Below are 19,804 nucleotides of genomic sequence, written 5' to 3'. Positions count from 1 at the left end.
GTGCACCTGTGTGCCTGCGGAGGTGTGCGGGTGCCTGCTTAGGAGCACACGCGTGAATGCGTTCCGTCTCTGCGCTTGCACGCTGGGGCTCGGGTCTGCAGGTGCACGTCTGTGCACGCATGGCTCTCTGTGTGTGCACATCCTTGCTTGGGCTACATGTGGGATGTAGATTCCTGTGTGGGTGCAGGGGGTGTGCACACCATGGACTGGGGTGCCTCTGTGTGGGTGTCCCTGCCGGACGGAGCCCTGGGCCTGAGCAGCCCCGCCCCCAGCCACACATGCCCCCAGCTGCCAGCAGGGGGCTCCTGAGCACCGCGCGCTGGGCTCTGGGGAAGGGCCCCCCCACCCCCACCCCGCAGAGTTTGTCGGGCCTTCTCCTTCCTGAATCACTGTGGTGAGGACTGCAAGGGCCCTCCTCCCTGCTCTGGTCCCTCCTGGCTTTAGTCCTAGCTTCTACCCTCAGCCCACACAGAAGCAGAGGCCAAGGGAGACATTGGGCCTAGGAAGATGATTCTGACCCGTGGCAGGGGCTTACCTTTCTGTAGGGTTGCTGAATACCTGCCACAATCCTGGTTCTGTGTTGGGCTCTTGCTGAGAGATGATGGCCCTGGACCTAGGCAGACAGCAGGCTCATAGGCGAGCCCCCTGGTCTGGGCGGAGGCTGGGGAGGGGTGTGGTCTGAGGACAAGGACTGCTCCCTCTAGGCCACAGAAGGGGCAGAAAACAATGCCCAGAGATGGCTGCAAACCCCTTCTTGAAGTGGCACTGAGGCTGAGCAAGGCAGACAGATGTTGGTTCCCTTTCTTGGAAGTGGGCAGTAGTATCATCTGTATCTCATGAAGGCAGCAACCGAGTGCACAAAGACGGCCAGTCCGGACTGTGCGGCCTCAGGACAATCAGGAAGGCTCGAGAAAGAGCTAGGGACCCAGCTGGACTTGACATGTGCCTGTGAGAGCCACCAGAATGCAGGGTCTCTGCTGGAATTGACTCTGGCCTGGCTTATCTTCCACGTGCTGCTCCTGCAGGATAGGGCCCCGGTCTGCTTGTCTCTGGACCCACTGTGCCCAGTACAGGGCTGAGCCGGGCTGGCGCTTGCTGGTGACTCCGTGAGCAGGAGTGCTGGAGAGGGAATGGATACTGCCTGGGTCGGGCAGTACGGATGGTGAAGGTGATGTGGAAAGAGGTAGGTAGAGATTAAAGCTCAGTCTGGACCTGATCAGCTCTGGTCGTGTTGGCTAGAACCCGGGGGAAGTAGACTTCCTGAGAAGAAGGGCTCAGGTCAGACCCTTGCAGACTATCTGGGTTTTACATTGTTTCCTGCCAGGCCCTGGATGTACCTTAGGGCAGTCAGTGGTTGGGGGAAGGGAGTGGAGAGTGACGGTGACAGGACTCTGGACCCCTGGCTTCAGTTCAATTGAAGCAGCTCAGCTTTTTATCTTGAGGACAACTTGGAGTTCATTTTTAATCAAGGGAGTATTTATTGAGTGCCTACTGTATGCAACTCACTGCTCTAGATTCTAGAGATATTTGGAGAACAAGACATTCACCCTCCCTGCTCTCTTGACCATTATATTCTAGTAGGGAAGACAAGTAAACAAATAGACAAGTCAATTTGGGGTTATAAGTGCTGTCAATAAAATAGGATGTTCAATAGTTGGACTTGGGGGAAGGATGGGTGGAGCTACTTGAGATCCTGTGGTGAAGGATGGCCTCTCCAAGGAGGTGATATGTGAGCTGAGGCCTGAATGATGACAGTGGGACGAACATTGCGGATAAGATTTTGTTTGAAGAAGCAGCTCTGTGGAAAAATTTGAAAATCCCTCAGTCAGTCTTCTTTTATTTGTATTCATTTATTTAAATTTCAAAGGCAATACATATTCATTGTAACAATTTCAAACCTTATTAATGTATATAAAGTCAAATGTAGAAGGAGCTTCTTTCCTCTTCATCTCCCCTCCCCCACCCCCAATTCCACTTCCTGGAGAGAATCCCTTTATCGGTTAGGTGGATAACCTCCCAGATTTTTCTCTGTGCAATTGCAAATATATATGTTAATTTCCAACTTTATCTCTGCTTGCCTGTCTCATAGGACAGCGGTCCCCAACCTTTCTGGTACCAGGGACCAGTTTCGCGGAAGAGAGTTTTTCCACGGACGGGGTTGGGGGGGCTGGTTCAGGCGGTAACGCGAGCGATGGGGAGCGATGGAGAGCGGCAGATGAAGCTTTGCTGCCTCGCCTGGCGCTCACCTCCTGCCCCGTGGCCCGGTTACTAACAGGCTGCAGACCGGTACTGGTCCACAGCCCGGGGGTTGGGGACCCCTGTCATAGGACGTGCAAGCTTAATAAGAACAAAATGGACTTGGACTTTCTCCACTAAACTTCTTTCTCCCAGGCTTTCTCCTCTTTGTAAATAACACCACCATCCCACCCAGCTGTTCAGGCCCCGAGGCTGGGAGACATCCTTGATTCCCGCTTCCCTGTAGGACCCCAGCTCCAGTCTGCTAGCAAATCCTATAGGCTCTACCTCCAAAACATGCCCCTGTCTGGACACTTGTCACGCTCTCCGCTGTCAGCAACCTGGTCTAAGCCGCCAGTACACCTTGCTAGGACCTCCTAACTGCTCTGCATCCTCCCATTGTTATTTCCTCCAATTTGTTCTTCACCCAGCAGCCAGAGTGATCTTTTAAAACTGGTACACCTGGTCATGTCACTCCTTGCTTATACCCCAGTGGCTTCCCAGACTCTTCATCTGAGGCTGAGGTTCAAGGACTAAATGATACCGGGCTGTGTGTCCTCCTCTCCAATCTCATTGTGTTCCTTTCACTTCCTTATTCATTATCCTTCATCTCCCTCCTGTTGTGTGTCTCAGGGCTTGCATTTGCTGGGCTAGTTCTTTGTCATCATTCTGATCTTAACTCAGTGTCACCCTCCAGGGAGGCATCTCCTCTGGCTCCATGTACAACAGTTTCCCTTGTGCTCTGACCCTCTCTACACCCCCAAACACACTCTATCCCATCACCTCGTTTTATTTCCTTTATAGTACTCACGGTATTGGAAGGCATCGTGCTTGTTTGTTTCCTTGTTTATCGTGTCTCCTCTGCCCCTAACTGAATGCAGGCTCTATCAGGGCAGAGATCTTGACTCCTGTTCTTGTTCACATCTCCACTGATAGATAAATAAAATTGTTTCCAGATTGTTGCTAATGAGCAAGGCTCTAGTGAACATTCTTGTACATTCATCTTTATGTAATTGTGGAAGGGATTCTGTGGGACACATTTTTAGAAGTGGAATTTCTAGGTCCGAGGTGATGTATTTTAAAATTTGATAGGTATGTCAAATCGCTGCCCAAACTACTGTACCAGTTTACACTCACACTGACTTTATCAAAGAATGCCTTCTTCCAAGCCCCTGTCAACACTGGATCATAGAAATCTTTTTCTTCTTTTTGGCCTATGTTATGAGCAAAAATCAAGTGTTTTATTTTGTTTCGATTTGTATTTCCCTGATTAGGTGAGCTTGAATATCTTTTCACGTGCTATTTTGTCATTTCTACTTTTCTTTTGGGTGATAAACACAGTGCTGGCCCCTCTCCCTAATATAGTTCTGTTTGTAATAGACAACAGGTAGATGATTACCACTGTCGGCCACATATCATTTGGCTATTTATTATTACTTTTTCTGGCTGTTTATCTCTATCTTATTAGTTAGTAATGCTCTTTATGTTTTGTGGAGTTAACTTTAAGTATGTTGCAAATATTCTCTCTTTGTCTTTCGTTTATCTTTCAAGATTGTTTAAGCTATTAACATCTTTTTAAAAAAACAGAGGTGGATCCTTAACTTTTTCTGTTACTGTGAAAATAGCACGTATACCTGTAATCATTTAAAAACAATCTGTAGAAAGATATTAAATGAAAGGTGATTCTCCCTCCTATGACACTGAGTAAACCCTGCATATTTTTGCCTAAATTTTTCATGTTTACATACACATTCATTTATTCATCAGTAGTTCACTCTTCTAGCAAATATTTACAAGTCACTTATTCTTCCAATATTTATTGAGTATTTACTATATTTCTGGCATTGTACTAGGTATATTAAAAAGAGGATATATACATATTATCTTTTATTAAAAATTTTTTTGGAAGATGTGCTTTTCTTTATTCATTTTTTACATTGCAGATGCTCCTATTAACAGCACCTGTATCTACCTCATTTTCTTTTTTTAACATCTTTATTGGAGTATAATTTCTTTACAATGTCGTGTTAGTTTCTGCTATATAACAAAGTGAATCAGCTATACGTATACATGTATCCCCATATCCCCTCCCTCTTGCATCTCCCTCCCACCCTCCCTATCCCAGCCCTCTAGGTGGTCACAAAGGACCGAGCTGATCTCCCTGTGCTATGCGGCTGCTTCCCACTAGCTATCTATTTTACATTTGGTAGTGTATATATGTCAGTGCTACTCTCTCACTTTGTCCCAGCTTACCTCATTGTTTTTTAATGTTTGCTCACTATTCTATTTTATGCCTATACCAGAATATATTTAATCTGGTCCTTATTGATAGACATTTACATTGGTTCCTGTGTGTTTGCAATTACAAACAATGTTGTAGTGAATATCTCTGTAGCTATATCTTTGCAGCCATGTGCAAATATATCTGTAGGGCAGACTCCTAAAATAGAATTGCATTTTAAGTTGATAGACATTGCCAAATTGTCCTCCAAAACTGTGTTCCAATTCACACTCCGTGAAATGTGTGAGAGGGCCCATTTCTCTACTTTATTTGCAACCCCGGATATTATGTCTTTAGCATTTTTGCAAACATCTAGTGCTGAGAGTGGTGTTTCATTGTTTTATTTTGCACTTCCCTAATTAGGAGTAAAGCCGAGAATCTTTTCGTATATTCGTTGGTCACCTGTATTTCTTCTATGAATTGTCTGTCCATATTCTTTCCTCATTTTTTATGTTGAGTTGTCTCTTTAAACTGATTTCTAAATTGCAAATATTTTCAACCAGGCCATCTTTAGTCTTTTCATATTGGTTATGGTATAACCCCACCTTTTTTGATGGAGGAGAACACGGCAATTCCTGTGTAGACCACATTTCTCTGATGTTTTCCTGCAGCAGTATCAACCTAGATTTAGGTGTTTTTCCCCTTTTCAGCCAAGATTCTCAGGTGATCCCACTCTGGGGGACCACAGTTGAATCCTGACCTAGAGGTGAGGAAGAATCTTTCACTGGCCTTGCGTTGCTGTTTCTCCTGTGTTGCTGGGGTACTTCATCACTGATCTGCATGTTTTCCTGCAAACAAAAGCACTTTTGTTTGTTCGTTTAAACTTTTAGGATTTCGTGTTACTTGTGTTACTTAAAAAGCTCTACTGCCCAAAGCATGGCCTGGCCCCTCAGCCTTGTTCAGATGGTCATTTCTAAAACTACTCCAGGGCATCCTAGGGATTGGGTGGAAATGACTCAGGAGCTGTCAGTGGGTGTGGACTGCGTGGGCGGAGTAGCGGCTCCTGCCCTTCTTCAACCTGAAGTGCTTCTGCGTGAGGTTCTCTCTAATGAAAGCAGTGGTTTCTGAGTTTAAGCAACCCTGGAAGTGGCTCCTGTACAGGGAGGTTTTTATTTCCTAAAAGCCGTGAAACTCCAGGGGCTTCACAGAGCGCATCCTTTTTATATTCTAATCGCTCCCTCCCCTCTTTCTATGAGGCCGTCTTGAAGTTCTGCAGTAGCACACTGGCTGCATGCTCATGGGCGCATACAGGGCAGATTTTGGTTCATAGGCCATAGTGGAATTATTCTTTCTTGGTGAAGGTACTGAATGGTAAGATTCATTTGTCTCTCTTATTTTTAGATAACATCAGTCCGTGTCTGCTCGAATAGATGAATGTTCCCATTTCAACCCAGAAGTTCATCTGGCGCAAGGGTATAGCAAGACAGGAAGTGAGTGGAGGGTCGCTTCTCAATCAATTTATAAGGACTGATAGTTACCTGCAGCCATTAGGATGCTTTGGACTGTAGGGCCGGGAACTCCTATCTCTTTTAAAACAGGAAGTCCAAGGTAGGGCTACTTCGGGGTTGGTTAAGTCAGCAGCTTAACAAGGGTCAAGATTGTTGCATTTTGCCCAATACGGCTGCTGGGGTTCAGGGGTCATGTGCAGATCCAACGTTGTACAATGTTTTTACTACTGGTGAACTCTCCATCAAATCTCTTTTCAAGAGTGAGGAAACCTTTTCCCAAAGGCCCCTGCCTGACTCATGTCAGTTGGTCAGAACTGAAGCACAAGCCTGCTCCTGGACCGGTCACTGTCAAGATAAGTTCATTCAATTACTACCTGTTCACTAATTGACTGAACCTGAGCTGGGGAGAGGGTCGCCTTCTCTTGAGTGGTGGTTGCCTGGTCAAAACCAGGGAGGGTATCATTAAGAAGGAGGGGGGAATGAGGAAGCAATCAAGAGTGGTTGCTATGATACTGCCTTTATTTTAATCAGTTAATTAATTCATTAATTCAATTTTTCCAAAACATTAACACTATTGTTGTTGGAGCAATCTGATCCACTCTTTTGAGGTTTTCTTCAGTTCACTTCAAATGATTATTCAAATACATAAGAAACACAGTACATATGTGCATGTCTTAAATCTGGTTCCACTTCTGGAAGGGTCACTTGGTTGGGAGGCAAATAGAACGTTTTTGCTGTGAACACAACTGGGCATTTAAGAGACTGAATGGTTGGTGTCAAGAAATAAAGCCAAAAAAAAAAAAAAGAAAAAGGAAATAAAGTTGGAAATTTATTGGAGGCAGAGAATTACGCATATGGTTCCTTTATAATGCCCTCACTCTCTCTTCTTTGAATATTTATTGAACACACACTATCCAATTTCAGAATTTTATCTGTTTGAGTTTGCATCAGTCTAGTTTGGCAACAAAGCTGCCATTTATTAAGAAGGATTGCAATGAATTAGTTAATTATTATTATTTTTTCGATTGGTTGAAAGGGGTTTGGACATGAGGATGGTGGCTAAATAGTGCTCAGCTGGTTCCGATATTTTCTCTCTGTGAAACAAAGTCCCGGCTTTTGTTTTTTCAGTGAGAATGTGCAGGTTCCACATGTTGGTTAAAGAGAACAATGGGGCTGTGCAACTTGGGTTGTGCTCAAGGGGTATTACGGGCGTCTGTGAAAGTTGGTTCTGTTATAGGTTAAGGTTGCAATGTATAGATTCCCATCGACAGAAATGAGATTGTATGTGTTCTGACTGGAGCGGCTGCTGGGCTCGGAAGACACTGGAAATCTAGTTAAGTCACACACAGTGAGTGTCTTTCAGAGCATGCAAGGGTAACGAGAAGCACTGTGCACTTGGTCGGGATGTGTGTGGTACCCAGGGAATGCCACAGGCAGCAGAGAACATGAATTATGCCATAGGTACCTCCAAGCTATTTGAGCTAAAATTGACCCTCCAGGTCTGGAACCCAGTCCAAATTTCCTCCTGCTGTTATGCTGGGCAACGCAGGAAAGGGAGGAGAAGTCTCACCCCTTGTGATGCTTTCAGATACTCTCAAACATCAGAACTGATTCCCCAAAGTAATGTGTCTTCATGCATTCAGACATCTGAACAGTGCAACAAAGTCGAGTCTTGAGCTTTCATAGCAAGTTATCTTGAAATTAAATACCGTTCTCAGCTTTGGCAAATATATTTTTCACGACCTCAGGGAGAAACCTGGGGGGGTCCTGTCCTCTTGGGGGGGCGGTGCTGGAGGTGCCTGCTGAACACGGTGGTCTCAGCAGGGGGATGAGTATCCAACAAAGGATGATGATGATGATGATGATGATGATGATGATGATGATGAGAGAGAGAATGTGCCTGTTTCTGAGAGAAGCTCTGGTAACAGGTTTCTGGGTAAATGAAAGTTGTATTGTCTTCCATCAGAGATGACTTGAAAATCAAGTGCTTTAAAGCTAATACTGCAGATGTCTGCAGGAAACTCAGCACCACACCGAACACTGTAGTTAGATAGCTGTGCAAAAAAGTACATGAAGGAAGGGGCTAATGTGCAATACTTCTATTTAAGATAGAAGGAGGAAATAGAAATTGTGATAGCATGCTATTTCAAGTAATAATAGAAAGTACTTGATGTTTACACGGTGAATGGATCAATACTAATTCTGTAGTCAGCGCACATACAGTAGTTTGGATTATACAAGTGATAGATGCACTCAGTATAGCTGAAATTTCCACCCTGCAACATTCATTTCTTGCTGCGTGTTAGATGGAATTTTCCACCCAACTATCTGGAAGGATTTGCATAAGAATGGTGATAGAGCAGTGTTCTTTAATGATGTGCTTTTCTTTGTTAAACTTCAAAAATGTCTATGGTGCATGATGAGCTTTGGGTGAATTGCCAAGCTAATGCTTTTCTATTTTCTTTAAAGAGCTTATCTTCAGTGTGTTGTGCGAGTTACTTTACATTGTGGTTATAAAGGCAGTGGCAGCAAAGCTGAATTTGTAGCAATCCCCAGTAAATGCCTCCTCCTCCTCTAGGGCTTGGTCTTGCTAAGAAGGGAATTTGGGGAAGGCTGCCTCTGGTTCCGCTGCAGTGAGTGCCTTGGATTTGTTTTATGTTCTCATACCTGGTTTTACTCACCAAGAAGTGAAGAGGTCATTCTCCTGCTCAAACAATGACCTCCTGTTAGCCTAAATCAGCACTGTCCTTGTCAAATGGGCTTGAGATCAGCCCAACTGGAGCTCTCACGGAGGATGAGTTGAATTATTCAGATCAGAGCCTGGGAGCAACTGCAGTTTGGAGAGTGACCTTTTTGTCCTCTCCACCAGAACCTAATGTTTACAATGTGAGGAGGAAAAGGGACTGGAATCTTGGGAATTCCAGGAATGCATCCTCCAAGCAAAAGAAGCTTTCCTTCCTGGGTTGTGCCCTCCGAGACTCTCCAGAATCTGCTCCACAGCAAGGATTTGAAAGTACAAAGGTGGAAAAACAAAACCCCCAAAGCTGGAGCCCGCAAGGGTAATCCAGTAGAGGACTTCACATTAACCTCAGTTTCAATGAGACAAAGAATTTGAAAGCCAAGAATGGAAGGAAATTTAAGGTCACCTAATCCTACCCTTTGTCTAAAGCATGAGTCTCTTTCCCAACATAGCTTTGCAGCTCATTGATCATCAGTTGCTGCTTGAATACCTCTGAGAACAAAGAACTCAGTTCCTCTAAACAGCAAGGACAGTGAAACCGAGAAGGACCCCGTGGGGCTTCTAGTCACGGAAGCCTTTTTGTCCCCCGTTTCTTATAGGCAAGACTCCAGTCTCCATGACCTTCCCTGAGTTCCAAAGGGCAGATTCGGAACAGTTGCTAATCAAGGGAGGAACAGCCAAGAAACCACCTGAGGCAAGATTAAAGGGACCAGAGAAGCTCATCAAGATTAGAAGACCAGCCACCTGAGACCAGATCAAGGGAGTGCAAGCCCTGCACACACCGGAATCTTATCAACAACTCCATCCTTGAACTATTACTATAACACTCTTCATTGAATCCTCCCGGGTTGGGGCACATAGTTTTCAAGGGCAGGAGCCCACTGTGTCCCCCTTTGCCTGGCAAAGCAAAAAAACTGTTCTTTTCTACTTCACCTAAAACTCTGTCTCTGAGATTTGATTCTGCACTGGTGCAGAGAGGCCGAGCTTTTGGCATCAACAGCAATGATATTATAGGGAGGACTTACTATGTGTCAGGCTTGTGATACACCCTGAAGAGTCATGATCTTATTGAATGCTCACAACACCCTTATGAGAACTAATTGCACCACCTCTTTACAGATGGGGGAACTGAGGCTTTGTGTGTTGCAGAGAAAGGAATTAAGAGTGTGTGTTCTTAACCCCTGTGCCCCTCGGCCCAGGCTGTCCCATCATCAGCGGCCCCAATTGTTATTTTCTGTCCCTTGGGGACACTTGGAATACACCTTGCCAATCTTGCACACAGTAGCCCTTCCAACATTTGAGGCAGCTTTCCTGTCCCTCAACCTGCCTCCCAGTTTCCCTTTTTTTTCTATTCCATGCCAGACATTGCCCTTTGTCTCAGTTTGGCGAGTTCCTCTGGACCCGTTCCTGCTTACCAATGCTCTTCTCAAAACATGTGTTTGGAACATTTTGAAGAGACCTTATCATTGTTGCCTTCTTCTATTAGGAGACCGACCGTGGGCTTCGTTGGCGGCAGGGATCCACGAAGGCATCTATTCTGGGTGCAGAGGGAGGCTTTCCAAAGAGCACAAGGTGAACTTTTTCCATAGCTCTTTTCAGGGAGAAGGCATTTAAAAAATCCAGAGTATTAAAATAAGCCCGGGTTGAGCTTCGATGTCATTGCTGGTGGGAAAGGCAATGTCAGAGTGAAGGACTTGGAGCCTTCGTGCAGTGTGTTCGCAGTGGTCCCTCCCGGGTCCTGGGGGCGGCAGCTGCTCTTGGGTCTAACTCAGCCTCTGACCTGGATTCTCCGCAGCTCACTGGCAGGTCCCCGTGACCCTCTGCATTAGCCTCCCGGCTTCTGAAAGGTGATCATGTTGTTGACACTCTGGAGTTGAATTTCTCATGGAGTGAGTTCTGACTATGAATCAGGCAGTCTCGGGCTTGCCGTGTGCCCTTGGGCAAATCCCTCTTCCTCTTTGGGCTTTAGTAAAGTAGAGATCAGTGTCTTCTTAACAGTGTTAAATTAATTAAGCAAGGAGAACATGAGACTGAGGCAGTTCGGATACCACGGCGCCTACATCAGCAAACCAAAATCTAAGCCTGTAAATGCCTCAAAGCCACGAAATCAAAACACTGAGGACAACCAATCACAAAGGCCAACCAGGCCCTAAGCTCCAGCCAATCAATAATTTCCTTACTTTGCTTCTGTGTCTTCTCTATAAAAGTCTCTCCCCAGCTCCCATTGGTGGGGTTTGGTGCTGCCTGATTGGGATCAATTTTTACTGAAATAAACTCTTAAAATTTTTAGTATGCTGCAGTTTATCTTTTAACAGTTCTGGTGTCAGAAGAGGAACCGAAGGAGGCCCCCGAGAGCCCCCGGGAGCAACAAGCAACCAGGTGTGGGTATTAGCATAGCCCCTCCAGATGGCTGCCTTCTTGTGTCTTCAGAAGGTGGTGCGTGAGTCCCTCTCCGGTCCTGGATCCCAGCTCCACAGCTTTCAGACTTCATTTGAGCATTTCTTTTTCCAGACTAGGTCTGGAACCTGGCCGGTGTTGGACTGGAAATTGGTCCGAGTCTGTGGTCCGAGTCCGGGGTCTGGCTTATGCTGGACTGGGGCCAGCTTGAGGCCTCAGGTGAATAAAAGTTTATTTCGAGGTTGAACAAGTAGGTTAACCTTACCAAAGATCATCTTGAATTACGGTGGCCGCAGTGGAGAGCTTTTAACCTAGATAAGCTTATCCATTTAGGAGGTGCCCTAGAGAAAAAGGGGTCTCAGCCAGGCGCTGACTATAAACTGCAGAGCGAAAATGATTTTTCCTTCTTTGTGGTTTCTGGTGACCAGGATACGACCCGCTGGGATACCCCACTCACTCTGGAGCCTCTAGACAGCACCCCGGGAAAACAGCAAAGGGTGAGAATTCTTACTAAAGTCGGCTCTCCTAGATCTCTATCTGTGGTGCCTGGTCAAGAGAGGAAGGTAAAATTTCATGTTGTTCCTTCCTTTCTAAATTCTGATTGGCAGGAAAAGAACACTGGGTATTGCTCCTTTCTCTCCCAGGGATGGATACAGCCTCTTGTCTGTCTCATGTTGTGTCCTAAGAACGTGGTTGGCAACCATCAGGTTGGGGGCCCCCAAAATAAGGCTGGACAGAAATGTGGGTTGCACCCTCTTTGCAGCTGGGGTCCTACTGACTATAGCCAGCTCTTAGGGGAATTGTCTCTTTCTTTTGGTTATCTTTGAGACTGGCTCTGGATCTTGGGAGGGTAAGATCTTTTGCACACTCTTAGGTGTCTATGGAGTTATTCAGTACTGACAGGAATATTTATTGTTTGTCCAGGATGAAACCTGATAAGACATTTAAAATGATTTTTTAAGTAAGTATCTCTATGGTCAGAAGTTGGCCAAATTGGAGGCTGATATTCAGAGCCAGATAGGAAAAAAAATTTTTTAAGCCTTCTCCCCTAAGCTAAAATGAAACTATGTACCCAGAGGGAAAGAAAAACATTCTGAAGCCATTGTGGAAAGATTTACTAAAAACATTCTAAAGAAACACAGCTCTAAATCTAGAACATGGGAATCTTTTGATTTCCATCTTAGTTGGAGATCTCCTTAATATAAAAGCGAGTTGAGGATACTGTAGTTGGATGGCTGGGTCAGCAGCTGGATATCATTCAGGTGGCAACCCAATTATTTGAGGAATTAAAAACAACTGTACTTGACTTACAACTCAAGTCTTTGTAAGAATAGAGGTGAGGCTCTAGAAACAGTTCAAAGCCCACTATCCTTTTCACCAATCCCCAGACCTCCCCTATTCAAACTAAAGAGACATTCAAAGTGCCTCCCCAGCCATGATGAAGGTCTTGCTGATGGCCAGGCTGCGTCACTGCAGGCCCCCAGAACCCCCATTACGGTGCAACTCTGCATAAATCAATATCAGCACAAACTCGGTTGCCATTGCACTAACAAACGAAATTGATGACAGACGACCACGTTGAAATAATTGTAAGTTTAAGACACAGACTTGCTAAATCAAGGTTATTTTGAGTTAAAAAATGCTTAACACTAGTAAATTGAAAAAAAAAATCATTTTTTAAGGAGCAATTTACATGAATAGCAATTTTCTATAATCCTTGTGCTTTTCTCCAAACACACATTTCTGAAGAAATAGTTTTCTTTCCTTACCCACCCATCTTTCTTTCCATCTGATTCCGTAGCAAAGTTAGGAAAGGGGAAGGGAGTGTAATGCCTCTTTATTGGTTTAAAAATATTTATTAAGTATTATATACTTAATATTTTTAATTTTAAGTGTTCATTTAGTGAAGTGGGAAGAGCACTGGGCTGTGTAGGGAGATCTGGCTTCTGGTCCTGGTTCTGTGTGACCTTAAGAAAACCACATTCCCTCTTTGGGTCTCCCATTCTTCTTCTGTTCAGGTTAGTGAAGGTGATTTGTAAGGTTGTCCCCAAGTCTGGATTTCATGCGTGAAAGCAGCTTCAGGCTGGGCAAGACAAGTCAATTTAGTCAGTGCTACTGGAGTTCCTATTAATTTCTAGACCTTGTGCTGGACATGGGATACAGTCGGTGAAAACAGACATGGAGCCGTTCCAGCCGCAGGCTGTCTGGGATTATATCCCAATACCGCCTCTTACTTGCTAGAGAATCTTAGTCCAGTTGTTTCTCTTCTGTACCTCATTTTCCTCATAGGATTGTTGAACTAGTAGAATAAATGAATACATGTCAAGAGATTCCTATAGTGCCTGGCACCTAGTGAACATTCAAATGATGTTGGCTTTTATTATAATTATTACGGTGGGTAGGTAGATGTTAATTCAATAATCACAAAAAGAAATATAACATTTCAGTTGTGCTTAGTGCTCTGAGAGCATATATCAGGAGGATTTCCTCAGCCTGGGAAGCAGTGATTAAGGTTGAGATCTGAAGGATAAGTTCACTAGTTGAAGGAGAATGGAATAGACTCCAGGGAATGGCATATGCAAGGTTCCTATGGTGGGAAGAAGCACAGATTTCTGGGAATTTAGAGTAGACCAAGGTGGAGCAGAACAAGAAAAAGAAAGAGAGTGGAAGTTGGAGGTGGGGCAGGGACCAGGCTGTGCTGGGCTCTGCCTGAGCCTAAGATTTGGAAAAACTGGTTTTGTATGTGCCTCTTGGAAGTCAGAGTTCCCTGTTAGACCCATGGCTCTTATACCCTGAAGGGCTGTCCACAAGGATTTGCCTTTCTCCAGACTGGAACCCAGCAGACCCAGCTTCTAAGGGACACTAGGAAAGGCATATGATGAGTTGTGGCTCAAAATTGTTGACATCACCTGAGCCATCTTGCACTGAGGTCATGCTCTGGGGACCAGAGTCCCAGATGGTGTTCTGATCATTTCAATGTCCTGTTCAGGTTGTCTTATGGCTGGTCAAATTTGAATAGGGTTGAAAAGCAAAACTATAAATTCTTCCCTGTCTACAGGGAAATAAGCCTTAATGGGTCTTCAGCTTTTGGGATCATAGTCACCATTTGAGAATCTGATGAAATCTGTGGATTTTCTACTTGAGAGATGCATTTACACACTTAAACCCAAATTTGGGTGTATTTATAGGTTGGGTTTGTGGGTGCCTCTGAAGCCCATCCATTGTTCCAGGTTAAATGTCCTTCCAGTGCAAGGCAATGTCCAACATGATGGACATTCAATATCCCTTTCATTATCTACCCCGCTTCCTTCTTGCCCCACCGTCTATCCCCTCTTTCCTTCTATATCGTTGCTACCTCAATTTTGAACCCTTATTGATTTCCCCCTAGACTATTTTAATTTTCTCTGTCTTTAGTTTCTTACCCTTCCAATCAGCTTTCCACATATTCTATGGAAAAAAAAATTATTGGGGGGTGAAAGTGAAATAAAATGAATAAAATTGTAAATATTTATTTTCAGAATAAAGTAAATTGGGCTTATTATAGATACTTTGGAAAATACATGCAAGTTAAAAAAAATCCGTGGTATCAGCACCTAGAGGCAACCAAAGATATATTTTTTTCTAGTACTGATATTTTTCTATGGAAAATTTCTTTTGTATAGTTGTGACCAAGCTGTATGCATGTATCAATATATTTAAATTAAGTCCTTTACTTAGCATTTATTTGTCCTTTAGCCCAAATGAATATATGTATTAAAACTTCTTTTATTATGGAAAGTATGAAATATTCACAAAGGAAAGACAGTATTATAATGAACCTACCCACTCATCCTGTGTACCTAACACCTAGTTTCAAAAATTATCAGCATTGTATCAGTGAACTTCTGATATGTAACAAATGACCTCAAAATTTAGTAGTTTAAAAGAGTAACCATTGATTTCATTCATAATTCTCTGGAGGGGTGATTTGGGCTGGGCTCAGCTATGCAGTTCTTTCGCTAGTCTTGGCTCGCTTCAGTCATGCATCTGTGTTTTGCTGCCACTTAGCTAGATGGCTCTACTTCTGGGATTGGCTGGCTGACACATGAGGCCACAAGAGGGATTGGGTCCCTGTCTGTCTCATCATCCAGCTGGTTATCCCTGGGCTTCTTCACATGGTGATGGAAGGCTTCCAACTGCAGCAAGAGGCAAGTGCCAATGCATAAGTGCTTTATCAAGCTTCTGGTTGCAGCTTACTAATATTTCTATTGGCCAAAGCAAGCCACAGGGTCAATTCACACACAAGGGGTGGAGAAATAGATTCTACCTCTTGACAAAGGAACTGCAGCACCGTTTTGTAAGGGCGTGGATATAAGCAGGAGAGGAACTTGTGGCCATTTTTAGTAAGGGTATGGAGATAGGCAGGAGAAGAATTTGTGGCCGTTTTTAGAATCTACCACACATGTGTTGCTAATATTAACATTGATAAATCATCATTTCTGATGTTATTGGTAGCTTGTCATGAATATAATTTAGATGGCTGAGTAATGTGTCACCCAGTGGATGTGCTGCACCTTGCATGACCATTCCCCTATTGTTGGGGAGCGAGGTCATTGCCATTTTTCTGCTGTAATGAATAATGCTACAATAGTTGCTTTGTGCATAAAGCTTTTTCTAGTTTTAGGATTACTTCCTCTGAGTAGTCACCAAAGTGATATTACTGTGTCAAACATTTTAGAGCTCTTAGTACACTTTGTCAAATTGCTTTCCAAAAGGATTGTATCAATTTACACTCCCACCAGTGTGTGTGAGAGTAGCCCACAGGGATCCTTCTAAAATGCAAATCTGATTATCTCATGCCCAGTTTAAAAGTGATCTCCGCTGCCTTCATAATAAAGACTAAACTATGTAAGACAAAACTATGTCTGCTACATGACTTTTGAATAACTGAAAGTCTATTTTAGCTTGATAAGACCTTGTGTCCAAGGGTCATAGAATCTAGTGAGGAAACAAGGCACGGCAGGCTCAGAACCAAATGAAGCCATCACTCTCATGTTGTCCTGGAATGTAGAGATCATTATTATAGAAGAGGAAACTGAGGGTCAAAGACTTCAGTATTTAAAGTGGAAACCTATTCAGCTTTCTACCTATGGCATCATCTATTTTAGCATCATAACCTTTGCAAAGGAATATACATACACAAGTTTAAATACATATTTAATCAATGCAAAGAAATTGTAATACGTTTCTTTTGTTGGTTAGAATTCTTTGGTTCCAAAAACTGAAGACTATGAGATTTGGAATGAGATGGGTCTGAGTGTGAATTCACATTCTGCCATTTACTAGAATTTGAGCAGGATTTAATTTTATTATCTGTAAGAAGTGGATAATAATGCCTACGTTCTAGGGATTTGGTGATGATTCAACATATACACCAAATGTCTAGCAGAACCATTCAGTAGAAACTATTATTATTACTGTTATGTGAGATGAATACATAAGTAGAAGGGAAACATAAATGGAACCAGAATGAGGAGGCTTTGATAATCTAGGACTGTAAGTAAAGCTTTGTGACTTTATACCCAAGTTACCATGGTTTGGAACCCAGCTCAGTCTATTAGCTAGAATTCTTGCCTTTATAGAGGTTTCCTTTTTCTCAATATTCTTGAGAATTCCCAGGTTCATGAATCAATGGTTCCCCTTGATGCTTGCCTTCTATCCCCTGCCTGGAAAGGGAGAGCAGAGACCAGGATGCATTCCTCAAGGTACAGTTCCTCAGCAGTGGCTCTCCCGGCTGCCCTGTCTGTGCCGCAGATGCCTCTAGCACACGGCTGGTGGAGGGGGCAGCTGTTGACAAGAGCTGGGCCCCAGCCTTGGCACTTATCCACAGGAGTATCTGATAAAGCTCCTCCTCCAAGAATCCCAGGACTTGCTTGTTATCCATTGCAAGTATATAGCTACAGATTTGCTCAAGCCAACCTGATTTTCTGATGCTCTTTTTATTTTTAAACTTTTTATTTTATAGCAGAGTATAGGTGATTAACAATGTTGTGTTAGTTTCAGGTGTACAGCAAAGTGATTCAGTTATACATATACATGTATCTATTCTTTTTAAAATTCTCTTCCCATTTAGGTTGTTACATAATAATGAGCAGAGTTCCCTGTGCTATACAGTAGGTCCTTGTTGGTTATCCATTTTAAATATATCGGTGTGTACAATCCCAAACTCCCTAACTGTCCCTCTACCCCACCCCTCCCCGCTGGTAACCATTAGTTTGTTCTGTAAGAGTGTGAGGCTGTTTCTGTTTTGTAAGTTTATTTGTATCATTTTTTTTTTTTTAGATTTTGCATATAAGGGATATCACACGATATTTGTCTTTCTCTGTCTGACTTAACTTCACTCAGTGTAACAATCTCTAGGTCCATCCATGTAGCTGCAAATGGCATTATTTCATTCTTTTTAATGGCTGAGCAATATTCCATTGTATATATGTACCACATCTTCTTTATCCATTCATCTGTTGATGGACATTTAGGTTGCTTCCATGTCTTGGCTATTGTAAACAGTGTTGCAGTGAACATTGGGGTGCATGTATCCTTTAGGACTGAGCCAACCTGGTTTTCTTTTTTTTTTTTTAAATGTGATGATTCATTTATTTATTTATTTATTTATGGCTGTGTTGGGTCTTCGTTTCTGTGTGAGGGCTTTCTCTAGTTATGGCAAGTGGGGGCCACTCTTCATCGCGGTGTGCCGGCCTCTCACTATCGCGGCCTCTCTTGTTGCGGAGCACAGGTTCCAGACGCGCAGGCTCAGTAATTGTGGCTCACAGGCCTAGTTGCTCCGTGGCATGTGGGATCTTCCCAGACCAGGGCTCGAACCCATGTCCCCTGCATTGGCAGGCAGACTCTCAACCACTGCGCCACCTGGGAAGCCCCCAACCTGGTTTTCTGATGCTCTTTTTCTTAGACATTTTAGTGTGGCACTGTCCAAAAGAAATATATTGTGAGTCACACGTATAATTTTACATTTTCTAGCAGCCATATTAAAATATATTAAAGAAGTAGATGAAATTAATTTCTTTTTAAAAAAAATAAATTTATTTATTATTTATTTATTTATTTTTGGCTGCGTTGGGTCTTCGTTGCTGCCCGCGGGCTTTCTCTAGTTGCGGCGAGCGGGGGCTACTCTTTGTTGTGGTGCGCGGGCTTCTCGTTGCAGTGGCTTCTCTTGTGGAGCACGGGCTCTAGGCACACGGGCTTCAGTAGTTGTGGCACATGGGCTCAGTAGTTGTGGCGCACGGGCTTCATTGCTCTGCGCATGTGGGATCTTCCTGGACCAGGGCTTGAACCCGTGTCCCCTGCCTTGGCAGGAGGATTGTTAACCACTGTGCCACCAGGGGAGTCTGAAATTAATTTCCATAATATGTGTTATTTAACCCAATATATCTATTATTTGAATCTATAAAACATATAAAATTATTAATGCAATAATTTGCATGATTTTTTTATCATATGAAGTCTTAAAACCTGGTGTATATTTTATGCTTACAGCACATCTGAAGTTGGACTAGACCACCTTTTAAGTGCTCAGTAACCACCTGTGGCTAGTGGCTACTACGTGGAACAGCACGGTTCCAGAACAAAGCTACCTGAGCTCCAAGTGGTACAACTCTTCAGGAGCGTTGGTCTTGATACCCATGTGCAACTATTTTTCCTAAAACCTACTTTTGGCTCCAGCTTGAGTGGGTCTGTGGGGATTCAGTATACTACAAGTGCCTAGAATTATTCTTTTTAATCTAGTATTGTGTCTGGTTTACCAATTTGGACTCTGTTTCCCTTACAATGAATTCCCTTTCAGGAGTCTCTCTTATTTTCCCGCTTTGCTGCCACCCTAAACTATCAGAGAAAAATGTTTTTAATCCTTGAACATCAGTCAGAAGGGGGCAAGAGATTCAGAGTTTTATTTTTATCCTTCCATGAGGTTCCTCTTCTCCTGTGTGGATTTATGGATACAAAGAATGTGTGGGAATCTGTAACCCAAGTGCACAAGGATATGATGGGGAACGGATATCGCCTAGCAATGGCCAGCAGCATCTGAGCCTTAGGCAGTAGCCCAGCTCAAATGTAGAGACTTCCTGGGAAGAATTCTCAATTAGTGGCAATAGATTTATTGAGGTCCTACTGTGTGTAAGATCTTCACATGCCTTGTTTCCTGAGGTAGACATTATTATCCTTGTTTTATAGGTGAAATAGTGATACTCAGAGAGGTTATAAGAAAGAACCCATGTCTAGGGTGTCCAATGGCCTTACCCTTTCCATTGTCTCACGGCCGCCCTTGAATACTTGGTGGCTAAGGATTGGCTCAGGGGACCAGCTGGCGTGTACCTGGAGACTTTGCTAGAGAGCAAGAGGTCTTTGCAGCAAATATTTGTGATTTCTTACAAAAGATATGGTTATAGTGCTTCCGCGTTCCAGTCACTATCGCTGTGAAACGAATTACCTCAAAATGGCATAAAACAACCCCTTAATATGCTCACAATTCCATGGGTCAGGAATTTGGTCAGGAATTTGCCCCAGGAATCTGGGGCAGAATGGAGCTGGCTTATCTCTGCTCCATGACATGTGCAGCCTCAGCTGGAAGACTTGAAGGCTAAAGGCTGGAAAGAGCCAAAGACTTGTTTATTCGCAGACCTGCTGGTTGAGGTCGGCTGTCAACTAGATGCC

The 19,804-nt window shown here is 43.7% G+C and overlaps 1 long non-coding RNA gene across 3 annotated transcripts in view; it reads left to right on the top strand.

Moving 5' to 3' along the window:
* The first annotated feature begins 214 nt into the window (after window positions 1-214).
* Window positions 215-19,804, top strand: part of LOC309665077 — a 514,078-nt gene continuing 494,488 nt past the window's right edge. For 2 of the 3 annotated variants that reach the window (XR_014266191.1, XR_014266192.1), the window contains exons 1-2: window positions 219-11,083; window positions 11,530-11,598. This is a non-coding gene — a long non-coding RNA (uncharacterized lncRNA). Of the gene's footprint in view, window positions 11,084-11,529; window positions 11,599-19,804 lie in introns of all 3 variants that reach the window. The other variant, XR_014266193.1, reaches the window with a different exon arrangement.

The sequence above is a fragment of the Balaenoptera physalus genome (assembly GCF_965194825.1).
Source record: "Balaenoptera physalus genome assembly, chromosome: 7".
Lineage (NCBI taxonomy): Eukaryota > Metazoa > Chordata > Mammalia > Artiodactyla > Balaenopteridae > Balaenoptera > Balaenoptera physalus.
Note: the sequence above shows the minus strand (reverse complement) of the source record. Positions and strands in the feature narration are given on the sequence as shown.